The sequence below is a fragment of the Corvus brachyrhynchos genome, unplaced genomic scaffold (genome assembly GCF_000691975.1).
Source record: "Corvus brachyrhynchos isolate BGI_N302 unplaced genomic scaffold, ASM69197v1 scaffold7, whole genome shotgun sequence".
NCBI lineage: Eukaryota > Metazoa > Chordata > Aves > Passeriformes > Corvidae > Corvus > Corvus brachyrhynchos.
In genome coordinates this window covers 1,522,286-1,539,953 of record NW_008239054.1, presented here as the reverse complement: position 1 = coordinate 1,539,953, position 17,668 = coordinate 1,522,286, and positions in this window count along the sequence as shown.

Below are 17,668 nucleotides of genomic sequence, written 5' to 3'. Positions count from 1 at the left end.
CAAATGAAGAAAAGCCCCTATCCAACCAAAATAAGTTACCATGCAGGCAATATTACCAGTCCCAGCACTGAACATGGAAGTGTGTTTTTGTTCCATGCGTGAAGCTCTTTCCTTGTGTTTCCTGAGGATACATAAAAAAGAGTGAGAGAAGGGAAGGTGCATCATAGATTGAGACTCTTTTTGAGGACATTTGACACTTTCAAGTTAATTAGTCTTTTGTAAAGAGATAAGGTATAAATGAGCAAAGTTAATGAGTCTTTTTGTGTCCTGCTAAAGGAAAGCAGGCTGAATTTAAGTTTTAGGGGTTTTTGAAACTGATCTCAAGTTCCTCCATTTTTGTTTCTCTTGAAATATATTGCTCTTCCAGACCTACAGTTTGCCAACATGTTAATCTGCACATTTGGTGTTGTGAGAAGGAAAGACTTGGTTTTAGTTAAACTATTGATGGATCTCATTAGATAATGAAAAATAGTTTTAGATTCTGAACTGCAAACTGCACATAGAATAACATAGCATATAAAACCATAAAGTATATTATCATACTAGTATTTGTATTTCAGCAAATTCTATCATGTGATTAAAATGTCCTTATTTCAATCACGTATTCTACACATTTTTTAATTGTAAATTTGTATTTACCCATTACATTTTTCTATGCTCATGAAGTTTCGAGGAGCTTTAGTTATTTTAAAACTTTTCAAAAATAGTCATCTGTCACAAGGGGTTAAACCTCTTGGGGTCATATGTAGCAAGAGCACTGATGAAATGCAATTGGTCTAGCTGTAGTCCTGAAAAGAAAGTGGCCTGTAGCTGGCTTTGTCATTGTTACCTGTCAAATTATCCATTTTTGATGTGACATGATATGCTATTTTGGCTATTTTATATGAAGTCTCAAATGTCAAAAGTCCTTCTAAAGCTATAGATAAAGCTATAAACCTATAGATCCAATGCTGTGAATACATTGCAAAGATGAAAGTTCATCCTGTGTTGCACCAGCCTGTATCTAACTTTGCTTAAAATATTGGATGGTTTTTTTAAGGATTCTGAAGGATTGTTCCAGACACAGAGCTAAGATTCCAACAACCATTACTCATTTCTGGTCCTATAAGAATGGGTCTTTCATAATTTTATCCTCACTTCTTGATTAGTTTGTAGATCTTCCAAACAGACTTCTCTTCCAGATAATAGGTCATAGTAAAGATAGTCCCAAGTCAGAAGCAGCCAAGTTTCTTGGTTAATGCCCTTGTTAACAGAAAGAGCCAGCATAGAAACAATTAAAATTAAATCTTCTTCTATTTTTATTCAGACAATCTTGTAGAGAAATGGGAAAAGTAATTTTCCATTTCAATAAATTGAAATGAAACATTAACAATAAAAATTCTTGCAGTGTACGTATATTAAAAATACCAAAAAAATATGCTCTGAACCAGTTTGTTGAAGTGCTGTCTCATCAGGATCAGAATCTCACTTCTGGCTTCAGTGGAAAATTAAATTCTCTGATATCTTTTCCTTGATTTTTATTTATAAGGACACCATGTCCAGACTCTTTCTTTCCTGTTGCTTTGAGCCTCAGATCTTCCCACAGTGACTTATGGTACCAAAAGATCAAAATGTCTTGCTAGTCCCTTTGATGTAGTCTAACTCTGTGTGAGATACTCATTGTTGTGGACAGAACAGGGAAATATAAAGGCAATGTGCTTTTCACTACGTGGCTGCTAGCAGTATGGAATGTTAGTAATTAGCTTCAAGGGACCTGTCCAGATTCAGTTTTATTTTGAAATTAATTAATTAAAATGCATTTTAGTGACCTCAGAGGGGTTAGAAGTGCAAATATGAACTAAGAGCCTATCTAGGATTATACAATCAGTCAAGGCTTAAAGCTGTCTGAGCTGCAAAGTGACTGTCCAGGAACAGAGCAGGAGGGTGGATGCAAAACTTGACTTAGTAGAAGAAATAACTAAAGGAAAAACAATATGAATTAAGGATCAGACTGAGTAGAAATGATGCGAGTAACAGTCACCACTTCTTGTAAAATCTTCCAGTAGTAAACAGAATAACGCTTTTAAGAAAAGGCGTCCTTACAATATACCCTGTTTTTACCTTGTTTCTTTTTGAGGGGTGTAATTGAAATCTCCAGGTATGTGAAAATTACAGGCTGTAGTTGATCATTTCCCTTCTCTCAAGAAACAGTGGTGGACTTAATGTTATAATGGATCTGGGGCTGTCATAGAACTTGGGTCCTGCGGGGCTCTGAAACTCCTGCCATCACTCTCACAGATTGGTGCTTCTCTTTTGCTTCTTGAAGATAGAAAATAGGGCATTATGTATTCTAAAATTATTTTTCTTTTGTCTGAAGTGTTTCCTGGGAGTGGGCACACAGTATATACCCCTTCATCTGTACCATTTTGTAGCGCATATGGATTGCTTGAGAACTTACGCCACCTTTGTCAGATATTTTTTATTTACAAATGGTTGGCTCAGTCTCCAGTGTGTTTGCAGAGACAGAGAGCCACAGTCAGTCAACAGCTGCAAGTTTACTAACAAATATGTACTTGGAGTCATGCCTAAGTGTACTTCCTCAGAAAATTACAAATGTTACCTATGAACAGAGATGATGTTTTCCTCAGAGTGTTGTAAAGGGACAGGTTCCACAGAATCCCAGAATGGGTCAGGTTGAAGGGACCACAGTGGGCCATCTGATCCAACCTCCCTGCTCAAGCAGGATCATCCTAGAGCACATTGCACACAATTGCATCCAGATGGTTCTCAAGTACCTCTGGTGAGGGAGACTCCACAACCTCTCTGGGCACTGTTCCAGTGAGCGCTCACCCACACTCAGGGGGAACTCCTGTGCATCAGTTTTGAAAATCTGGGGAAAAAAAGGCTTTTATCAAAGAAGTGTAATGTATATGCCTAGTATTTTTGTGTCTCTTTTGTTGATTTTGGCTGCATTCTTATTCTGTAATTGGAAAATAATGGGGGCACTGAGAGATTACGATCCAGAGCCCTAAATGTATTTAAATCCAGATACCACTGAAGTCATTAGAAATTAAAAGCTTGGATAGAAGCCAAATGGTTAAAATCCTTTGTAGGTTACCTGTGTGATTAACCATGCTTTTACATAAAAACATAAAACTTACTTTTGCATGATGTTGAGCAACAGCTTAAACAAATGCGATGATAAAGGACTACTTTGGCACTGTAACATATATATCATGAATATTAAAATTTAAAACAAGTTTGTATTCACCATGATTATATTACATTTTTAAGAAATACTAATTTAGGAGAGGGGGATCCTCACCTCTTCATGTCCTAGAGGAAGTACAGTGATTGCTGTCCTGACTAGCTATTTTTGAGTCTTATCATCTCTCTTGGATATTTCCCTTTCATTCCCACACTCACTTGAATAGTTGGAATTGAGATTCTTAGGGCTGAAAAGCTGAATGAAAATGCAGGGACGCTCTTGGCACTTTTTGTACTGCCTAGGCAGGGAAAATAGCCATAATTTAATGTATTTTAGTCTAGAGCAGAGTTAAGCAGACTGCCAGTCTTAAAGAGAGTTTTAAAACAGTGTTTTTCTTAATTTAGAAGTATGCATTCCTACTTAGTCCAGAATTTTTTTATCTCAGTCAGTAAACACATGTTCCATTATAAGTATTTTTTTCCTTTTCTCTTTTTTTTTCTTTTTTTTTCTTTTTTCTTTTTTTTTCCCTTTTCCTGGAACATATAGATCTAAACTCAATACTACAATGTTTCTTTGAGTGTAAAATTAGAGATCATTTATGGCACTTGGAATTGTCTGGCCTGTATTTTCTAAATCCTAAAAGTGGTGTCAGTGTAAGTAATTTTTAAATGTAATGTTTTCCATAAGCTGTAAGTATACAAGGTGTATTATTCATATTATTACTTTAGGACATGTATTTGTAGTCCTTAGACTCAATAAAAAAGTGAACAGTTGCTGGAGGTAATTATTATATGTTTTTATGTTAGTAGCAAAGAAAAATAGCTTCTAGTAGCATATAGTACATCAATAACTTTTACTTTTAATTCTATTGCTTAGAGGCAAAATTCCATCCCTCTAACTCAGGGGCAGGTGGATGGATAGGTAGATGGATAGACAGATGAAAAACTAGATTAATTCATTTGATGAGTGACACACTTGGAATAATAAAAAGAAGGGAAGAAATGCAGAGCAAAGGATGCAAACTGCATTGCTTACAAATTTCCCATGTTCATTAAAAAAACTTGAAAGGAAAATTGCTGTAATCTGTATGTGCATGGTAGGAAAACAATTTTAGTAGAATGAATGGAAAATGTTTCTGCAGGACTTTGCAAGGTAAGAAAAAAATCCATGGGACTTTTCATGCCTTGCTCCCTGTTATGTATTGGCAATATTGCTGGTATCTGGAGATGGAAAATAATAAGCTGAGATTTCACATCATGTTTTGATAAATATTTTTAAAAAGACATGTTTTGTCAGCTTTTAAGATGTCTTGGGCATGTTGGGGGAGAAAAAAATTTGGATTCATTTGGACCTAAGGAATTTCGCAAAGATCAGAACAATTAAGAGCAGTTGAAATATATATTAAGAAAGAAAAAATTAAATTTTCCAAGAATTAGGAACTTACCTTGCTAGAAAGCTTGCACAGTGAGGAAAGCAAATAATCTCTGAGAAACAGAGGAAGCTTGTGTTCGATCTTATTCCTCATATTTGGATTCCTGACCCAGTGAAGGATTGTCTTGATTTGCCAAAGATTTTAAATTTCTACCAATTTCCATGGTTATATGGCAGAAGTTCTAGGCTAGTTTTTGAAGCAAAGGAGAAAGAAAGTAGGGAGTAACTTGCAATAAAGTCAAAAGATAGTGGGAAGATGCACACTGTAAAGACACTGTAGTGTTTGGTAAGAATGGTGAGAGCAAAGTTAAAGTGGAAAAGGACAATAAAGGATGTAGAAGTTTTTTTCTTTTTCCTGAGTTTCATGGTGGAAAATTACTAGGTATGGAATTATATATGTGTGAGCAGAGTATCTCTGTATAAAAGACCTTAGATTTATATATTCTAATATATTGTATTATATTGTAATATTATATATTATATTTTATTTATTTCCAATAGATTTATATCTGTAAAATCCACTAAGACCCCAAAATTAAAGTGTAGTAAATGGAGACTGTTCAGCATTTTTGACTGGTGGTATAAGTTGTAAAGAAGTTAGAAGAAAAATATTAGAGAGAAACATTCTCTTTCTTATCCCGTAGGTAAGAGAATAACTGAGGAGAATGGGACAAACTTCAATTTGTACCCAACAGATTTGGTTGGATGGTGTGGTTAGTAGTCTGGTTTTACCTGTGATCAGAAGCAAAATAAGTGAAATATTAATAAGTAGGCCAGAGTGTCTTTTCAGTACAGCCTGTCACAAAATGAAAATTGTTGAGTGGGACTTGAATGGTGGTTAAATGATCCCTGCATGCAGATGAATATTGGGATTATTTTAAATCACATTTGTTTTCTTTTTCTCTTTTATTACTGATTGTTGTAGATACCCAGTTTTATTCTGCTAGAAATTTGGAATTATGCTCATCCATTTTGTCAAAATTTCACACCAAGCCACAGGAAAGAGGAATAAATTGTTTCTTTTTGCCTGACAATAATTTGGAAGAAACAAGAATTCTCAACTTTATTTGCTTATAAATTGGAACATTGTATGGCTGGAGTAGTTTGAGGAAAGAACCATTAATTGCTAAGGAAAAAAATAAGAAAGTAAAATACATTGTCAAAAGAAACTTAAAAAGAAAGAAATATTAAGCTGTTTATATTATGAAACAAAAAGGTGATGAAATTTTTAAAGACTGACTGAAATGACACTACAAAGAAACAAAATCATGAAAAACCTGGATGAATAAAAAGGTTATTCAGGAAATGAGGAAGCTAGGAAATATATATTAGAAAATACATAAAAGAGTACAAGAAGGTTACTAGAAATTCTAAAGGCAATTCTAGTTTGGTTGAAGATAAAAGTGAAGAACGGAGAAAGATGGAAAAGATGAATTTGAATTTTTTCTGAAGTGGTTTCCTAGTGCAGCTGCAGGTGGTTGTCTGAATTCCATAACTGGTGTAGTAATCAAATTTTATTATAATACTTGGATGAAATAAATTATGATATTACATAAATATGCAGTTGAAGAACACTAATAACACATCAGGAGTTAATAGCATATCAGTAGGGATCCTGAAAATAAGAGAACCCTCTGTAGTGAAATTGTTTAATCCTTGGATTAAAGAAATATAGAATAAAGTAATGTCTGGAATTTACATTACTTGTTACTGTAGTTTAATTCTCAGATAACTCCACTGAAGATTAAGTTTTAGATGGTAAAATTTTGATATCACCTGCTCTTATTTATAAGATTTATATTTATCTTAATAATAAACTATCTCTCAAAATACCTTTTCAGAAGAGAAAAATAATTTAAAATACAATTTCACTTGCTATTTTTGAAAGTGTGTAGTTATAATCATAATTATATCTGGGAATGTATTTAGAATACAGACTCCCAGATTACATTTTGTATACTTTCTTCAACAGCTATAAGTCTGATTGAGATGAAGATGTCTTAATGTGGGATTCATTCAAATATTAAACATACAAATTTGAGAGCAGACAAATGTTTTGGTATGTACTGCTCAGTCTTCAGAAATTAACCTTTATCTTGTTTAATTGGAGAAGTATGGAAAAGAAATTACCAGGGAAGACTTAAAGAACACTATGGGAGTTAAAAAATTCCCCTGTCACCCATCCCAGACTTGTCCATTTCCCATAATTATTTAATTAACCAGTATTTTGGTATCTCTCCCTTGTTTGCTTCTCTATTCATTTGCCAAAGAAAAGTTTAAGGAGCCGTTTCCTTTCAAAAGGTGTGAGCTTCCACACAGGACCTGGAAGTCTGTATCTTACTCTCTTAGTCCCAGCTAATGTTAAACCAGGCCATATGCTGGTGCTCCTCTCTCTGTTCAGCCTGGTCAAATATATTTGACTTTGTCCCTGCTCTGTATAATTATGTACAGGCCTCCCATTTGCTTCCATTGGAGTGCCCCAGTGCTCTGAGATTGTGGCTCATACTTAACTCTGCACTTCCTACTCCTGTTTTCTTCCCTTGGAGAATCATATTTCTCTCTTCTCTCTTTTCTTATCTTGAGATACTCTTTTTAAAACTTGTAAGAGTCAACTAGTCAACTAGTCAGTGTTTTGACAACACCCTAAACCTTCTCAGGGAGGAATCCTCCAAAGGGAGCCTTTCTTCACCGTTTCTCTTTTTCTGTTTTCTGTAGAACTTATGTCATGTTTGGGAAATGGACCTGTCAGATGGACAGCTTCTGTAGCAGAATGAGAAATACTAGAGGGGAAAAAAAAAAAAAAAAAGAAGGTATCTTTTGTGTGCCAAGGCCTTAATTTTAGTCTTAATCAAATGAAAAGGCTTGTGAATAGATTATTGTCTCAAATGTTTGTTTGGAGTAGATTTGCTAATGCTAAGCAAAGAGGATTCCAGAGGGCACCCTGTTACCTTTCAAGGTGTGTCTAAGGAAACCATCTTTCGCTTGCTTTTTTGGGTTCATTGGTACATCTGTCATAAAACCACTGTGGTTATCCTCTTAGTTCTCCTTGGCAAAACATTTAGCTTTCTTAGAAAATTTTAGAGATTATTTTTTTAAATGAATTATCACCAACACAAGTGAAACTCTTCTTAATTCTCAATTCTACAGTTTGCATTATTGTTAATGTCTTTCTGTTCAAGGATTTAATTTTGATAGCTTATTTTTGCGTGATAACATCTTCCTTTTCATGCACCATGTAAAGAGACCCAAATCTGTTCTGATACCATTCCTTTGCAGCAGTATCCTGTACAACTTTACCAGGTAATTGAGTAAATATGAAGCTTGAAAAATCTCACACTGTGAACTTGAACATCATTTAGTACATGCTGCACAGGCATCTAACCTGCAGCCCACACAAAGATATTAGAGTGGTGCTGTGTGTTACCCCTTATAATGAAAACAGCATTTCTGAAACTCTGTGACTGGCATAAAATAAGAAAGTTTAGGGAGAATACTGGTGCACACTTAAACAGATGATAGTTGTCAGTAAAGACAAGTGTTGTCTTTTTTCTGCATCAGTAATGGTTCATAAGATTTCATTGTAAATCAGCCCAGGAAACAAACAGTAGGTGCAAGAAGGCCTCATATGCTTCAGGGGTTTGATTAGTCATGACTTCTTCATGTCTATGAGTAAGAAGATTCAGCTGGTGGTGCTGTACAAGCACTACTAAATCTGCCCCAAAACACATTTATGTAAATACAGAGAGGTAATTAACCCTTATCAGGCAAGTTACCTGCAGCAAATCCTCACATGCTTGTGATAAAAAATGAAAGCCAGAATTTATCTTCTGGCTTTGTTTTGGAGCCTTTGTTTTCATATACTTTTCTCACTGACACTAAAGATACCACTTTTTCATTCTAATCAGGTTTGTTACTTTCTACTGCTTTGATGAATAGAACAGGTAGTATAACAAACTTCTGCTGTATTCTGATACTCTCAAGAGTTTTCCACAGTAATTCTTGCTTCTGATCAGCTCTTCAATTCTTTTTATTATGGTCTTGATTCTACTTAGAAGCCTTTTTGTCCGGGTTCTGTCCCAGAGCAGTGGGGGGAGGCGTGGCCAAGATATCATGTTGTTCAGTACCACCTTATGTCATTGCCAGGGTAGGGGAAAAGGGGCTCTCTCTCCTGCTTCCAAGAAGGAGTGTTCCTTTCTGGTTGGGAAAAAGGTTGGTGTGGTGAGGAAGAGCTGGTCGGTATTTTGTTGTGGGCTTTCCATGTAAATAATTTCTTTGTCTTACACCTTTCATTATTAGTATTGTGGCTGTTTGTTTTCTTATCTCATTGCTGTTTCCAGTAAATTGTTCTTATCTCAACCTGTGATCTTTGCCTTTTGTTTTTCCAGGTGGAGGGGGAGAGGAAGTGAGTAGCAGTGTGGGGTATTTAACCAGCAGGACTATTAAATTGGAGGATACAATTACTAAAACATGACACTTTTCCAAAAGGAATTTTCTGGTTTTACTTTTCTCCATAATTGTAAGACACTTCTGTCTTATTAGCTTATTTAGCTACAGGGCTAACAAAAGCATAAAAGAATGTATGAAAATCAGTATGTTTAAGCAATGAGACATAAAATAGAAGAAATACATAAATATTATATAATACATGTAAGGAAATGGCTAGTTTTAGCAGCTGCTTGCTGCTACAATATTAGAGGACATAAAAAGGACTTCATCAGTGTGAATGTGCTGACTGAATATAAACCCTTGTGTGGGTGTGGGAAAGGGCATCTTATGAATAACTGTTAAGAGTTAAATAGAAACTAGAAAACTAGTTGTTGTTTTTGTTTTTTTTTTGTTTGATCTCATTAGTTTTAATAGAAAAAAATTAAGACTGTTTTTTATATCATTTTTGGAAAAGATACACAAAAATAATTAAATATTAATTTAGATAATATTGGAATGGTATTTATAATTTTCTAAATGTCTATGTAGACATTTTTCTAAATTTCTTTATTGTATTATTTTGAATTTGTAGACTTTGAACTGTGTTTACTGGATATGACAAAATATTGCTATTTCTTCTATTACTTGTATTTTCCCCTTTATTATGGGTAGCTAAGAACAGTGAAGTGTTTAAGAGAACATACTTTTTTTTCTGTTCTCTGTGTGTCTCCATTTTATCCACTTAATTATTCTACCAGATTTAACTGCATTTGTTTTCTCAAATTGACTAAAGCTCAGATACTCTTGTCCTATCGAAGAAAGCTCTGCACACAACTTCAAGATGCACAAGCTGGTAAAAATTAGTTCTGGATGATGCTCAAACTGCTCTTTGTTATTTTTGGAGCATTGTTTTTAATGTGGTGACTGTCAAATATGAAATGCTTGCTTGGGAACTAGTTTCTATTTATTTTGAACTTGCAATTTTTATTGGTTGTCAAAATTTTCTTTCCTGCAGTTGTAAGAATAAGGAGAAATATATTCAGGGTATGATCTTAAATTAAATTTCAACTCTTTTAAGACCCAGTTTTGTCCTTAAATATTAAACTTGGAAGGCCCTTAGGTCATAATATGTATCATAAATGAACATATGCAGTATTTAGACTGTATAAATATAAATTCATATGTACTCTTCTTTGATGTCACTGAAGCTTTCTTACTATTTTGCAATTGGAAAATTATTTATTTAGTAAACTGCTTATGGAATGATTTGTAAACTTTTTGTTGAGATTATCTGGAATTTTGAATACCAGCAATTTAAAACTTCTATTTGTTATTGCCTTCTCCTAATTAGCAGCGCACAGCTCACATACAAAAGTTACCAAGACTAAGCCTCAGAATTAATTTCCTGGGAACATTTCTGTAAAGCACTATAAAACTTCGACATTGTAATTGTTCTGCTGTTGTTCAGCTTTGTACATTCATGTTCATGTATTTTTAATATGTTTGCTAATGTCTTTTTTTCTTATATGGTGTCTGAACAACTACTAGCTGCTGCTTATTTTGATTGTGTATAATTTTCATGAGTAATTGTGATCTCAAGCTCCTCTCTCTGTCTGTAGATGGTTTTTCAAGCAGAAGAGTAACGAGCATGAATTCAGTGAGCTGGCTCTCATTTGGTAATTATATTCCATGTGATTTTTGTTTTTCATTGTTTGTACATAGGTAGCTGAAATTTACGTTGTGTTTCTTTTTTCTGTTTTTAAAACTGTATATACAGGGTATCATTATGGTCTGTATCTTGTCTAGTAGAGCTACTAATTTTAGTATATCAGAGGTCATTCTCCAGAGATTTGTGTATCTCTACATTGCAGGACATTCTTCCTTAAAACAGGCTGGAAACAGAAATTTGAATGACTGGATGTTTCTGATCTTGTGGTGCTTAGGAAACTGCTGTTTATGCAGCAAAGTCTTATGGTATGAAAGTGCTTATGGTTGGCCCAAATAAAAGTATCTAATAAGTCTCTGATCTTTGTATCCAGAATTAAATAGTTATTTAATAAGCATTCATCTTAGATCAAGTGGGATTGCTCTTGTTAGTGGCGGTAGTCAGTTTATTGATAGATAAACCAAACCATTTTCAAGGCATCAATGTTGGTTTTGAGATTCCACTATAATATGAGAAATGCAACATGTCTCATTAGAGAGTTAAATGTTAGAGAAAATGGAAATTCTGTTTGATTGTGAATTCATAAATTATTTCTAGGTGAGAGACTTACCCAGCCTTAAGCTCTGGAGAATTGCAGCGTGTATTCTGAAGGACTTAGAACATACTTTGCATACTTTGGAATGGAAATTGTCCTACATTAAAACTTTCACCTATCCTGTAAATTTCTACCAGGCTAACAGTTCTACAGACATTGTGATTCATAAATTCTGCCGTGTATGTTGCTGCATCCTTACAATTCATGAACGTCCTTTTTCAATCCTAAATTAAAGAATAAAATCCAGCCTTTCTGAGTGCACTTTAGGTGGTTTTTAGACTTGCAACTAAAAGAGGTTAACCATCTTGACTTTATCTGCTACATCATTACATGGAAATGTTTAAATCCCTCCCTCAAATAAACCCCACCCTAACAGCCTAAACATCTTAATATTGTGGATTTAACTTCATATACTTAGTAATCTTAATGGATTTATTGTCACTGGTGAGCTTTCCGTAAGAGGTAACTCAAGATTTTTGTGCACCAAAGAACTTGTTGACCTGTGTTTACATGTTTGCAATACCTTGTTGCAGTGGCTTCTCTGGTGTTGGCATCTGAGTGGCATGTCTTCCTCAGAGGAGGAATAGAAGGAGAAAAAAGGAAGAGAAAATGAGGAATAATGGAGACTTCCCTCTTATCACACTGCTTTTCCAAAGTATGTAAAGGTTTGTGGGTTTTTTTTGAAGTTAAGTTGTATTTTGCTCTACTTCTGTAAGCAATGAATTTGGAAATTGTATACAAGGGTTTGTAGGGAGACAAGCTTTGGTATTTTGGTGGCTTTGATTTCCACAGTGTGCGCAACATTCCATTGTATATTTGGAGCATCTGTAGCTACCATCAATCATTATTTTGCTACTCAAGATGACCTCAAGAAAATTTTGTGAGTCAAGGTTATAATTTCATCACTGTACCAAACACAGGTGATAGTGCATTCTCTTGATCAAAATTATTCTTTTCTCTTAGTAGTAAAAATAAAGGGGATCAAAGAAGATAAAAGGCCCTGAAGTAACCTAAGATGATATGTGCATATTATCCTAGGAGTTTGCCTAAGCCAACAAGTTACCTCTGGCTCTCTGTGGCTTTGTATCCTAGATTAGTAAGAAAACTTCCACAGTTTTTTCCCTTGGAAGTATATGTTCAAAATACCTATTCTTTCCTAGGAAATTATGTAGAAGGATGTGATATATATTAGTGCTTATAAGCAGAGGACATTAAAACTGCTAGGAGAGTAACTATTTGGAAAAATTACATAGTTCTTATTTAGGGAAATGCTTTTTTCAAAAATGTGGAGATTTAGTACATTGCTTATGGGTTGCTATAACAGCAAATCTGCTTCCTTCCCATTTTAATTTCAAGGTAACTTTTCCCTCACATTGAATCTCTAAAAATACCTTGCTATATAGTATTATATTCATTAATGACTGTCCTGTTTTCAGCCAAGACGGGGTTGATTTTTGCAGTAGTCAGGAGGAGGCATGGCTGTGACACAGACGTTATCTAATACCACCTCATGCCATTGTCAGAGGCAGGGGAAGGGACTCCCTTCCAGTGAGAAGTGGCTCCTTTTGGTTGACAAAACCTGGCAAAGGGAGCCATCAAGTCTGTCTATTGTTGTTTGGAGTTTTTTCCTGTTAGAATTTTCTTATACGCTCTGTCATTAGTGTTGTTGCTGTTACTGTTTGTTTTCTTATTTCACTGCTGTTTTCAGTAAGTTCTTCTTATCTTAACCTGTGATCTTTGCCTTTTTTAGCCTTCAATTTTTCCTCTCCAGCCTGCTGCAGTGGGAAGGGGGAGAGGAAAACAGAGGACGAAGAAAAAGAGGCACGTGTTTTTGGAGAGACTCGGTGGGTGCACTGAATTAGGGAGTACCACTCCTAAACCACGAAAATATCACAGTATTGAAATGAAAAGTACAGGTGTTGAACATTCTTCTGTTGCTGTTAATCATGTGATAGCCTTTTTACTCATGTCTTACATAATTAAAATTCCTTCTTTCTGTTTATTTACCATGATAATCATTTTATCATCAAATGAAACGAAATACACTTGTCCCTTTAGATAGTGCAAGTCAGTAAGGTCTAAGGCAATAATGTTAAAACGTGTCTTTTCACTGGCTTTCAGAATTTTTCTGTATGGGCTGGAAGCAATAAAAGTTTAATAAGCTAGGATGCCAGAGAACAATAGAACTTGTATCAGCCTGTGTGATATATTGTACAGCTATTACTTAAGGTTTATCTCCAGACCTATGAGAATGTAAAATGTTCTTTGTCAGTTAAGGATCTTAGGAAAATAAGCAGATGAAAACCGACACCACCAACAAAAACACGGTCTTGCAGTTTGTTCCATCTAATCTAGTTTTGACAATATTGTACTGGAAATGAGTATTTTAATTCTTTTAATGAATGTACAGAGAGCAAAATAGAGCTCCAATACTCATGAAAAACAACCCCAAACTGCAGCAGGATACACTTGATGTCTTAGAGAAAATTAGAAAACATTTCACTCCCATGTAATTTTTTGAAGTGTTGCTGAAACAATTTTGCTTTGGGTTGGGTGGCAGCCTCTGTCCAGTGTCTGGAAACAATTGCTGGCAGGTAGGTAACAGCAGTGTATTTCACAGCAGATGTGAATTTGTAGATTCACACCTGAAATAAATTCCTAAACCATATTTGCAAGAATATTTTTACATCTGAAATTGTTCTATATATAGATCTTGTATCAAATGTTAGAAGCTGTCAGACTCCAGGGCTCAGTGATGACTTACATAAGCACTGTTTTTGCTTTAAAAAGAAATTAAAATAAAGCCCCTCACACCATATCAAAATATCCACCCAATTAAAATAATTGGCTAATTATAATTAGATTAGGGAGACCTGGGAGACTGGTTTACAGAAAGGATTAGATGAATTAAATACGTTCTGGCTAACCAGATGTCCACACCTACATTAGACTAAATCTCAAGGAAGGCAGATAATTACTTAAGGATAAGGAAAGGTGTCTTGCTAGTTAAAATAATTCAGTGTTCAGTCTAAGTAACAAATAATTCTACTGGATTGAAGAATTAACTATGGGAAGCAGTGGAATAAAAATATCCTATGTATTTAAAATTAGAATCTATAACATATGTAAAAGCAGTCCTGTGCTGGGATGAAGGCAACTAACATGATGCTGTAGATGATCAAAGCATGCCTTTTGGATTTTTTACTTGTTGCATTGGTTTTAGAAAAAGATCCTGATTTTTTTTTTGGCATGGGCAATCGCTAAAAGTAAAAATCCTGTTAATCTTGGGCTCAGGTTTAGTGCACACATTATATGTGCAATGTGTTCTTATACACAAAACCAGAATCAATATAGTAGAATAGTGTATAGGGAGGAGACGTATGAAAGCCAGCTCTACAGTCATCATTTAGCAATAGAAGCTTTTTAGGCACGTGAACAGTGTTGTTTTGCTGATGCATTTGCTGTGTTAGTAGATGAGATCCAGATAATTCTTTCATTCCTCATGAACGGTTTTGATATAAAAATGTTAGTCTTGAACTAGTCCTATCTCCCCAGCTGATAGTTGAAATAGATAATCTAGGTAAACAGCTGGATGGTTCAACATAGACAAAGAGAAGTAATATGCTCAGTGAACTGTAAAACTCTGTTTTTTCATTGCTCTTAAAGAAACATTGTATATTGCATCTGTAACAACAGAGTAGATCAGGAGTTTTCCAAAATCCAGAAGTCTGGGCTGAAAGGCATGGTCCGCAAAAGTTTTATTTAATACCTCCTAGTTAGTTTCAATTACAGCAAGCATGTTCCAGATTCTTTCAAAATGAACCTGTGTTCTATTAGCTGCAGAATTAGAAAAGCTTGAATGAAAACTATAAAAAGTAACTCTTCTTTGGTTAAGAAGCGAAACTGGAGTCACATGTGCACAAACAAGACACCCATCCACGTTAAAGAGGTCAAAGGAATTTAAATGCACATTGCCATACTGTATAACTTATAATGTATTTTGTTTCAGGCTATATTAATTTCATGTAGTTGTAACTACTAACTCATTATATCTAGATTAAAGAGTACTCCTTTATAAAGAGATTATTTGTATTTAATGTACACTGATTAATCATGTCACTGTCTCTATTTTTAGAATAATTAGATGCCTCACAAAGAAGTTAATTACCTGGCATTAAAAAATATAAACTTCTGATGTGCTATAGGAGAAAAGGGTTTTTTATATTAAACTAGATTTGTTCTGAAGATTTACTTTACAGAGATTACAAATTGTGCTCATCCCAACTGGTTTTGTGTCAATTGGGAATGATGGTAACTATATGAGATTTGATATGTAGAATCTGATAGCATTACTGCATATTAATTTGCATTCTGAATTTGTTCTATACTGAAAAGCTCACCAAGAGAAAGAATTCAGGTATTTGCATGCTGTTATTTGTTTCATTTGTCCAACCAGAGCATCACAACAGAAAGCGGAACTAGACAGAAGCTGTATCATGTTAGTGCCATGGCAATCACTGGGAAAAGGGAAAGCGGACTTCCTGAAAACTTGAATTGATTTGTCCCTAGATTACAGTGCTTTTATTACCTACCAACAGCGAAGTGTGTAGGGGCTGCTTTTCCCCCTCATGCATTGACTGGGTTTGACCCACTGAATGTATAATCAAGCCATCCCTGGCTTCCTTTTGAAATCTTGGATGCTTGTTCCTGTCAGATACAGGAACAAGAACAGTTGTTCTTCTGTTCCCTATAAATCCTAGCTCTAGACTACCTCTTCTTCCAGTAACATGGCAAATATCCCTCTTCCAATCTTTTTCCTCTATGATTTGCAGTAGAGTCTTAAAAAATATGCAGGTCAGTTCTAATAATTCTAGTTACTGCTTTTGGCTGTTTTTATGGGCAACAATGAAAGCAGGGTGGAAAAAATCCAAAAGACTCTTTCTCTGAAAAAATGGAGTTTATAGAAAAATGAAGTTTAGTGGCAGAGATATAGTAGCATCTTCTCCAGAGAGTAGTAATATCATCTACATACAATCATCTAATAATTTAATAATTGTGCCTTATCACTTGCTGACCATACTTGCAATGTAACACTTGCAGTTACAATTCAATAAACTACTTTTGTTGTGGCTTATACCAGTGATTACTGTATATTAATATATCCAGAGTTAATTATATGAGCCAGAATGCTTCAAAGTACATATGGTGTGTTCTATGATCCTAAACTTTGAAAAAGTGAGAAAAATATGAACCCAAATAACAAGTTAATCTCCAGCTCCTGCAACTGACCTGAGATTTGACTAATAAATGGTAATTGCTTACCATAAATTCTATGACAGGATTTTTCATACAATCATGGAGTCATTTAGGTTGGAAAAGGCCTTTAGGATCATCAAGTCCAACCATCAACATTCCACCAGCGTCATGTTCACCATTAAACCATGTCCATTAGTGTCCTAGCCGTAGGTTTTTTGAACACTTCAAAAGTGGTGGTGACTCCACCACTTCCCTGGGCAGTCTGTTCCAGTGCTTGATAACCCTTGTAGTGAAGAAACTCAATATCCAATCTAAACCTTCCCTGGCAGAACTTGAGGCCATTTCTTCTTGTCCTATCACCTGTTATCTGGGAAATAAAACTGGCCCCCATTTCACTAGAACCTCCTGTCAGGCAGTTGCAGAGAGTGATAGGTCTCCCCTGAGCCTCCCTTTCTCCAGGCTAAACAACCCCAGCTCCCTCAACCACTCCTCATAAAACTTGTGCTTCAGACCCTTCAGCAGCTCCATTGCCATTCTCTGGACATGCTCCAGCCCCTCAATGTCCTTCTTGTATTGAGGGGCCCAGAACTGGACACAGAAATTGAGGTGAGGCCTCACCAGTGCCAAGTACAGGGAAAATCATTGCCCTGGTCCTGATGGCCACACTATTCCTGATACAAGCCAGGCTGTCATTGGCATTTTTGGCCACCTGGGCACAGGCTGGATTATGTTTAGCCACTGTTGACCAGCATCCTCAGGTCCTTTTCTACCAGGCATCTTCCCAGCCACTCTGCCCCCAGCCTGCAGGGCTGTAGTTGTTGTGACCTAAGAGCAGGATGTGTCACTTGGCCTTGTTGAATGTCAGGCTTTTGGTCTCATCCCATTGTTCCAGCCTGTCCAGATCCCTCTGCAGAGCCTTTCTGCCTTCCAGCAGATCAACACTCTCTGGGCCTGGCCACCCAACCTGTTTTTTACCCAGTGAGGTACTGCACATCTCTGGTGGTGTGTTTAGAATGTCAGCACAAGCACTAGATTGTTATGTAAGCAGTGATCAGAACATGTAGGTTGCTAGATTTGAGCACATCATTTGTTTATAGATACAGGATAA